The sequence below is a fragment of the Meriones unguiculatus genome, chromosome 6 (assembly GCF_030254825.1).
Source record: "Meriones unguiculatus strain TT.TT164.6M chromosome 6, Bangor_MerUng_6.1, whole genome shotgun sequence".
In the NCBI taxonomy this organism is placed as follows: Eukaryota; Metazoa; Chordata; class Mammalia; order Rodentia; family Muridae; genus Meriones; species Meriones unguiculatus.
This window is the reverse complement of record NC_083354.1, coordinates 120,655,811-120,665,902: the sequence shown is the minus strand read 5'-3', so window position 1 is coordinate 120,665,902 and position 10,092 is coordinate 120,655,811.

Sequence of the window (10,092 nt, the reverse complement as noted above, 5' to 3'; positions counted from 1 at the left end):
GAGTATTTGCCTAGCATCCACAATACATTGGGGTTCAATTCTCCACAACCCCCCAAACCCTAAAAATAAAAAGTAAAACAAGTATGTAAAAGCTTCATAGTATTCTTCACAGTGTTGTTGCATAACTTTACTATAATATATTTTATATGCCTCTTAATAACATTGTTTTCAGACATGTTTATTATCTCTTACAAAGAGTACTGCATGGGATACGTGTGAAAAAATGCACAGGACAGATTCCCAAAGCTGAATCTGTGGTTTAACTTTTTGATTGAGGCTTTCAAATTACTAGCAAACTTTAGCACCGATTTACTATCTCACAGTTTAAAAAGGCATTTGTCCTCACAGCATCTCTACCAGTCTTTAAATTGTCAGAGAGTCGAAAATGTTACCTTGGTTGTTGTTTTTATTTGTTTGTTTGTTTGTTGTTTTCTATTATGAAGGAGAAAATAAGAGGGAGATGATGATAAGCATAGACTTCTCTTTCTAAATATTTCAGCCAATGGTAACCTTAGGAAAAAATATAAGAACTCACTAGAAACTCAGTTCTTACTTATCCCAAGACAAAATGAGAGGATGAGGAAAACAGAAAAACTATCAATAGGACACGTGTTGTGATATGAAGTTGTATCCATGATTAAATCAAACTTTGACATCCAATCTGGTGTCTGCATGCTGGAAGGACAGACTGAAGCACAGAGGTCCTGATGTAGAGATCTGGGGGCCTAGCTGAGTTTTACATGAAGACAGTCAGACATGATATCAGTATATATAATCAGTAGTTTGGGGCAATAATTGGGCCCTTCCTAACATTTACATCTCTTTTTTTCTTATATACATGTAGAAAGTGGTAAGGATTTCAGGACCTTAGAAAAGCGTGACTCGAGGAATGCCTGTTTTCAACGCTATCATCAAAGATTTCCATTTGCTATCATCAAGGATTTCTGGAATGAAAACCTCCTGATTTCAATCCTCCAGCAGGTGGTGATATCCCAACACCCAAAACTTACTGACTCGGAAACTCGGGACAGGATTTCCCCTCAGGATTCGGTTTAGAAACACTCTTTTCCATACTAGTAAAAGTTTAATGTTCTAGAATAACACATGTTCATAAAATGTATTACACTGCAATTTGTATACTAACTTAGGATATCAATTGTTAATTGCTTCTTTTACTACCTTTAGAAATTGAAATCCTAATCTAGTTAACAGCTCAGGTGATGTGACTTCCAAGCCGTCACAGTTGCCTTAACTCAGCATTTTAAACACTTTGGTTTTAGGTAAGTGATTTGTGTGAGTAGGAATGATACAGATTCAATTCTTTGATCTTCCTGATTCCAGCGCTGGAAACCAAACCTTGGGCTTCAAACATGCTAGGCAAGTGCTGTGCTGCTGGTCTCTACAGTCCAACTTCATCTTATTGAAACAAAACAAAACAAAACAAAACAAAACAAAACAAAACAAAACAAAACGCGGCTTAAAAGGAGAAATAAAGGAGAGAGAAGTTGTTAGATAGTCATACTTAATGAACATATAATTATATAATAAAAAAATCTAAAAGTGTACAAAAAATAGATGTTCACAAAAAGCTGCAAAGTCTTAAAATTCTCTCTTAAAAACCAATTACATACATCAATGACATGTAGTTAGAAAGTGTGACGAACAACTAAATGCCATATATAATTTAGTGAAAAAAAAAGCCTCGTCGGAATAGATTTGATTTATTTTGAGACATTAAAACATAATAAAATACAAAAGGAAAACCAAAGTCAGGCACTTATAGAGATTAAACATAATAAAACTGAAAATAATATTTAAATTCTATGTGGATTAAATGTACGCACTCCATAAGTACTACGAAGCTTATCTATTTCACACAACTTATGAATGAATACTGAAAACTTCTAAAAGGCAGACGGCAAGCAGAAAAGATTTTATAGCCACCATACCTGCTATGACTCGGAAACACTTGACAAAATGTTTCTTCAGGTTAGGTGGGAACTGGTGAGCAATGTTAAAGGTGATCATGGAAGTGAAACATCATTGTAGTGAAGCTTCTCCCCCATGTGTGCGATGTCCAGTTTATGTCAAATAAACTACTAATGCTAATATTGGTATAAGCAGAAACTGGCCCTACCTTGTAAATTCCACAACCAAATGCCTATTGTTCTTATGTAGTTAATTTTAAAAGACCCAAGTTAAATTATTTGGTGCTAGTTAAAAAAAAAAAAATCTTTGAAATTCTGCTTTGTTTTAATTTTGTCCAGTTAGAAACGAGAACTCACTCACAGATAGGATTGCCATGTATCATTTCCTTGGCAAGACATGGAATCTGTGAAAATTTTAAATAGGACAGGCAGTAATCTGAGTTGATTTAAGAGGTATTATATAAACAAGACATGGCGTATGAGCTCAGAGAACTTTCATATTTTCTTCCTCCCTTTCAAAGAAGAAAGGAATAAATCCTTCCTATCAAAACATTCACTCTCTAAATAATGAAACCGAAGAGGTTTGAATAAGTGGTATCAGAAGTCTTGTAATCCAGTCTCAGAAGTGGGATAGATTAGATAATGAGGGATATTTATATATCATGACTGATTTCAGCAAAAATTAAAAGTGAAAGGAGCCTAAGAAAACCAGTCTTCTTTAGCCAAGGAAGTGTGAAGTGATCTGTGGGCAAAAGCATCCCTTCTGTCTCTTGATTATAGCATGCCTTGGTATGTGACTGAAGTTCTCTGACTTCACATGAGCCTTCTCTCTCCCAGTCTTCCAGGATTTGTTCTACGGCCATCAGTGTCATTTATTCTAATATACTTTCCCAGATTTTTATTTTATTTACCAGAATAATGTTTTACCTAGTTTAATTTAACTATGAATATTATTTAATTACTGTTTATTTTAACCTGTCATTTGTGTGTTTGGATGCATGTTTGCAGGAGTATGTGAGCAGGTGTGTGTGTCTGTGTGTTGTGCTGAGGGATCTGGAAACTGAGATTTGGGCCTTGTGTGTGTGCTGGGCAAGTGTCCTTCCACCATACTACAGCTCCTGTCCACCCCAGCATGTTAAAGAATGTTGACATGTTACACTGGTTTTTAAAACCTGTTAGTATCTCCTCATAGTATGTGAGGCACTGTCTTGGCTTCTGATCACATTTTGCACTAGGTTTCCAATTGTTCAGCCTAACAAACTGCTTAGTACCTTTGTGCATATTACTTTGAAAATATGGAAATGGAATATCCAGTGGACAAAAGATAAATGTGACCAGTGGCCATTACACGATGTGAATTCCTAAAACTCAGTGAGCTGGGGCTGGAGAGATGGCTCAGAGGTTAAAGAACACTTGCTGTTCTTTCAAAGGTCTTGAGTTCAATCCCCAGCAGCCACATGGTGGCTCACAACCATCTATAGTAAGATCTGGTGTGCAGGCAGAATGTTGTATAACTAGTAAATAAATCTTAAAAAAAAAAAAAAAAACAACTCAGTGAGCTGTGCAGAGATGTGCAGCATTGTCTACATTAGAATTTAAACTTTTTCTCTGTGAGTGGTACCGTTAGGGAACAAGAAGTCAAACAAAATTTAGAGCAACAGAACAAGAAAATTTGAACACAGGGAACTTCCCAGAGACTCATACTCCAACCAAGGACTATTCATGGAGATAACCTAGAACCCCTGCACAGATTTAGCCCATGGCAATTCAGTGTCCAAGTGGGTTACATAGTAACGGGAAGAGGGACTGCCTCTGACATAATCTAACTGGCCTGCTCTTTGATCACCTCCCCCTGGGGGGGAGTAGCCTTACCAGGCCATAGTAGAGGACAATGCAGCCACTTTTGATGTGAACTGATGGACTAAGATCAGAAAGGAGAGGAGAACCTCCCCTATCAGTGAACTTGGGGAGTGGCATGCATGCAGAGGGAGGAGGGAGGGTGGAATTGGGAGGGGAGGAGGGAGGGGCTTATGGGGGGATGCAGAATGAATAAAGTGTAATTGATGGAAAATTAAAAAAAAAGGAAAAAAAAAGAAAAGATAATTTAAGAACCTTAAATGACTTTCAAAAGTGGAGGAAAACATGGAGTTAGTCAATTTACCTGGAGCACGTCTTGCCCCTGGGGGCAATGGTCTCCTGAACCTACTCAGACCTCGGACACCACCACTGCTAGTTCTAGAACTGATGCAGGATGTTCCAACGAGGGGGTTAAGGCTTCTCATAATATTTCCTATAAGTCCTCACCTGTTTGTTTATATCCCCCATTTTTATTCATTGTTACCCAGATAGAGCCAAGTATTGTGGTAATGATACTTGCTTTTTTGCCCAATGCTGGAATGCTAGTGAACTTAGGTATGCCCTGGTTACTCGCATGCCTCGCTGGGTGCCTGTGCCCGTTGATGCCCCTCACGCTATGACTCTCTTCAGACAGAAAAGGGATCTTGGAATTACAGCCGCCATTGTTACTGTCATCTCATTGGCGGCTGTTGGAGCTACCACCGCGGCATTAGCCAGGAGTCATACTGTGCAGACTGCTCAGACCCTGAATAACCTTTTAGCCAATGTAGCTCATGCCTTAGATGTACAAAAAGGAATTAATGCTCAACTAAAAGGAGGCTTGATGGTGTTCAATCAGAGGATTGACCTCGTGCAGGAGCAAATTGATACCCTATGGCAAATCGCTCAACTTGGCTGTCAATGGCTGGACTTTGAGTCACTAGCATACAACATGAGAATTTTCCCTATGCTGCAAATCTGTCTAAACAATTGTCTAGCTATATTTTAGGTAATTGGACTGGAGAATTCGATACTACGATGGAGCAGCTGAGAGTGGCCATTGTCACAGTAAATTCTACCAGAGTGGACACAGGACTAGCCACAGGATTATCATCATGGATTGCTGCAGCCATGAATCATCTGAAGGAATGGGCGGGCATGGGAGCGTTAGCAGGCCTTCTGGTGTTGGTCTCCTTGGTTTGCCTGTGGTATATATGCAAGATTAGAGTCTCACAACAGCGTAATGCAGCCATGACCATTCAGGTCTTTACAGCCATTGAAGCAGGACAGTCTCCCCAAGCATGGTGGGCTACCATAAAAAGCTGAAATGTTACGCTCAGGATGCGAGCTAAGCACTGCACTCAGGGTAAGCCGCTTTTGACCCAGAGAAGAGCATGTCTGATTGCAAGCAGGTTGATGCCCCAGGTCCCGCCTCTGAGAAAAAGGTATCAGACGGGTCTGATGCTCTTTGGGTGGATGACACCTAAATGAACATCGGTACAAAGTCCCAATTCATTTCTAATATCAAAGATCAGACCTCTACTCTTGCCTGATGCATCTAAAACACAAAGGGGGAACTGTAGAGAGCTGCGTAATGCCGCGCCTTAAAGATGGAGCTGGTTTCCGCCTTCCACCTTCCCGATGGTGAGTGCTCTCTGTCACAAACAACTCCATATTTGGCTAAGGCTGAGGATCTGGCTTGCTTCCATGTATGTGGACCTATCTGCATTGCCCACGTGGCACGCTGGGGTTGGCTACCCAGAGTCTATTTAAGCTGTGGGCTGGCTTTCCCCAGGGTCAGATGATTGTTCAAGGTTCCTGAATAAACTGCATTGAGAAGAAAAACAAAACAAAACAAAACAAAACAGATTTAGGGGTTTTTCCTAAATAGAAAATAAAATCTTACAGAACAACAACAACAACAACAACAACAACAAAAAATAATCCTGGCAAAACACATGCCTGGTAATTGGATGACATCCAAATCACATGAGAACTTTAATAATCCAACATTAAAAAAACCTAAAATGTCCCAATTAAAAAATTGACAAAGGCCTTAAAATATGCATCAGCAAGGAAGGCATTCAGATGATAAGTAATCGCATGGAAAGGTACTCAGTCTCATAGGCCACCAGGGGACAGCAACTTAAACAAGGAGGAAACTGCAGTTTTCAAAGCTGGCATCGTTACAAAACTACCCTTATAAAAGCACCTGTAATACTAAAGGGCTAATTAAAAACAATGCCGCCCTTCTGCTCTGCCACGGGTGCTCCAGGTTCTATTTCTGTAGATGTGTGTTTTGGAAGTGAACTGCAGGTACTCACTTAGAGTTTGAGCGCCTGTCACGCCCACCCCCGCACTCCGCCATTGCTGTCAGTACAGCTTTGTAAATATCCTTTGTCACCCAGTCAGGTAACTTATTCTGAACATCTTTCCTCCTGTATAATTTTTGTCTTGAAACTTGAGGCATTATTTATTTATATTGTGGTGGCTGGATTTTAGACGATGCGGCCATGAATACCTCCTCTAGCACAACTCAGGTGTTGGCATTATTTGCATGAATGTTTTTTTTTCCTTTTGAACATTTTTTCCTATTTATTTATTTATTATTCTCTCGTATATCACATCCCAACTGCAGTTTCCCCTCTCTCCCCTCTCCTCAGAGTCTACCCCCTATCTCCTTCTTTTCCCAGATCCCCTCCCTCACTTTCCCCTAGAAAAGACCAGGCCTTCCAGTGAGATCAACCAAATATAGCATAACAAGCTATAATAAGACTAGGCACATAGTTTCACATCAAGGATGGAGGAGGCAACCCTGTAGGAGGAAAAGGTTCCCAAAGACAGGCCAAAGAGTCAGAGACAGGCCAGCTCCCACTGTTAGAAATCCCACAAGAACAACCGTAACATATATATGCAGAGGCCCTAGGTCAGTCCCAAACAGTCTTCCTGATCCCCACGAATCCACTGGAGTCAATATCAGTTGATTCTGTGGACCATGTTCTTGTGATGTCCTTTATTCTTCTGGCTCCTCCAATCCTTTCTTCCCCTCCTCCATCTTCTGCCTAATATTTGGGAGTGCCATCAGTTGCTGGATGAATTCTTTCTGGTCTTTCTGATGACAATTATGCTAGGCTCAGGTCCCAGTACATCCTGTAGGCATGACAAACTGTAGGTTAGAGGCTTTGTGCCTGGGTTGGTGTCCAAATCCCTCTACCTGAGGACATGTCTGGTTGCAGAGGATGGCCAGTTCAGGCTCCAGATACCCTATTGCTAGGAGTAATATCTGTAGTATCATCCTTGTAGATTCCTTGAAGTTTCCATTGCACTAGCTTTTTATGTTTATCTTGAAATGCCCCCCAATCTCTCAGTACAGCTCGCCCCTCCAGTCCACCCACAAAATCTATTCAATTTCCCTTTCCCAGGAAGATCTTTGCGTGTATACCCTCCCCCTCTTTAGAATTCATTGTTTCTTTGCCTCTCTGGATCTGTGGATTGTAACAAGGTTATCCTTTACAGCTAATATCCATTTATAAGTGAGTACATACTATGTTTGTATTTCTGGGTCTGGATCACTTCACTCAGAATAATTTTTTTCTAGTCTACATCTATCCATTTGCTGCAAACTTAATAATTGTCATTTTAAAAATAGATGAGTAATGCTCCATTGTATAAATGTACCCCCTCCCCTTTCTATCCATTCTTCAGTAGAGGGACATCTAGGTTGTTTCCAGTTTTCTGTTATGGAGAAGGAAGTTCATAAAGTTCTATTATGAACAAAACTGATGTCAACGTCGTTGAACAAGTGTCCTTGTGAAATGATGGCGAATTCTTTGAGTATATGCCCAGGAGTGTTTTGGCTGGGTCTTGAGGTAGATTGATTTCCAATTTTTTGAGAAACCACCATATAGATTTCCTTAGTGGCTATACAAGTTTATACTCCCACCAGCAATGGAGGAGTGTCTCCCTTGTGCCACGTTCTCTACAGCATGAGCTGTCTCTTGTGTTTTTGATCATAGCCATTCTGACAGGTGTAAGATGGAATCTCAAAGTTTTGTTTTATTTCCTTTTTTTTTTTTTTTGTGATTGCTAAGGATGTTGAACATTTCACTAAATGTTTCTCAGCCATTTGAGATTTCTCTGTTGAGAATTCTGTTTAGATCTATACCTTGTTATTCATTTAATTACTTAGTTTGTTGATGTCTGGTTCTAGAGTTTTTTTTTTTATATATTTTGGATATTATCCCTGTCAGATGTGGAGTTGGTGAAGATCTTTTCCCATTCTGTAACCTGCCATTTTGTTCTTTGCCTGACATAAGCTTTTTAGGTTCATAAAGTATCATTTATTGATTGTTGATCTTAGCTGATCTTTAGGAAGTTGTATACTGAGTCAATGTGTTCAAGGCTATTCCTTACTATTTTTTTTTAATTTTATTTTTTTCTTATCAGTTACATTTTATTAACTCTGTATCCCAGCCGTGTCCCGATCCCTCATTCCCTCCCAGTCCCTCCCTCCCTCCCTCATCTCCACCGTGCCCCTTTCCAAGTCCACTGATGTCGGGGGGAACTCCTCCCCATTCGTCTGATCCTGTTTTATCAGGTATCTTCAGGACTGGCTGCAAAGCCCTCCTCTGTGGCCTAACAGGACTGCTCCTCCCTTGGGGGGTGGGGAGACCAAAGAGCCAGTCATTGAGTTCCTGTTAGAAATAGTCCTTGTTGCCCTCACTTTGGGAAACCAATTGGTTACTGAGCTACCACAGGCTACATCTGAGCAGAGGTTCTAGGTTATATCCATACATGGTCCTTGGTTGAATGTCAGTCTCAGAAAAGACCCTGTGCCCAGATATATTTGGTTCTTGTGGAGCTCCTATCCTTTCCCCATCATACTAACTCCCCTTCTTTCATATGATTCCCTGTACTCTGCCAAAGGTTTGGTCATGAGTCTTTGCTTTGAAAACACTGCTTGTTAGAGTCTTTCAGATGCCCTCAGTAGTCTCCTGTCATACGTTCAATGCACATCCCATCTGTCTTTCTAAATGCGGATTGATCATCTTACCCCATGTCCAGTATCTTGATTATCTTATTTAGGTGTATAGATTTCATTATGTTTCTCATATCTTATAGGTCTATATAAGTGAGCATATACCATGTTTGTCTTTCTCCTTCTGGGATATTTCACTCAGAATGATCTTTTCTAGATCCCACCATTTGCCTGCAAATTTCATGATTTCCTCCTTTTTGATTGCTGAGTAGTATTCCATTGTGTAAAAATACCACAATTTCTGTACCCATTCCTCCCTTGATGGACATATGGGTTTTTTCCAGGTTCTGGCTATTACAAATAAAACTGCTATAAACATGGTTGAGCAAGTATCCCTTTTGTGTACTTGAGCAAACTTTGGGTATATACATAGCAGTGGTATAGCTGGGTCTTGAGGAAACACTATTCCTAATTGTCTTAGAAAGCGCCAGATAGCTTTCCAGAGTCGTTGTACCAGTTTACATTCCCACTAGCAGTGGAGGAGGGTTCCCCTTTCTCCACAACCTCTCCAGCATGTGTTGTCACTTGAGTTTTTCATTTTGGCCATTCTGATGGGTGTAAGGTGATATCTCAGGGTCATTTTGATTTGCATTTCCCTGATGGCTAATGAGGATGAGCATTTCTTTAAGTATTTCTCTGCCATTCAATATTCCTCTGTCGAGAATTCTCTGTTTAGCTATGTTCCCCATTTTTTAATTGGATTACTTGGTTTGCTGCTTTTCAGCTTCTTTAGTTCTTTGTATATACTGGATATTAGTCCTCTGTCAGATAAAGGGTTAGTGAAGATTCTTTCCCAATCTGTAGGCAGTCGCTTTGTTTTGATGACGGTGTCCTTTGCTTTACAGAAGCTTTTCAGTTTCATGAGGTCCCATTTATTGATTGTTGCTCTTAGAGCCTGTGCTGTTGGTGTTCTGTTCAGGAAGTTGTCTCCTGTGCCAATGAGTTCTAGGCTGTTCCCCACTTTTTCTTCTAACAGATTTAGAGTATCTGGTTTTATGCTGAGGTCTTTGATCCACTTGGACTTTAGTTTTGTGCAGGGTGATAAATATAGATCTATTTTCATTTTTCTGCATGTGGACATCCAGTTGGACCAGCACCATTTGTTGAAGATGCTGTCTTTTTTCCATTGAATGGTTTTGGCTTCTTTGTTAAAAATTGAGTATCCATAGGTGTGTGGGTTTATTTCTGGGTCTTCTGTTCGGTTCCATTGATCCTCCTTTCTGTTTTTATGCCAATACCATGCAGTTTTTATTACTATTGCTCTGTAGTACAGCCTGAGATCGGGGATGG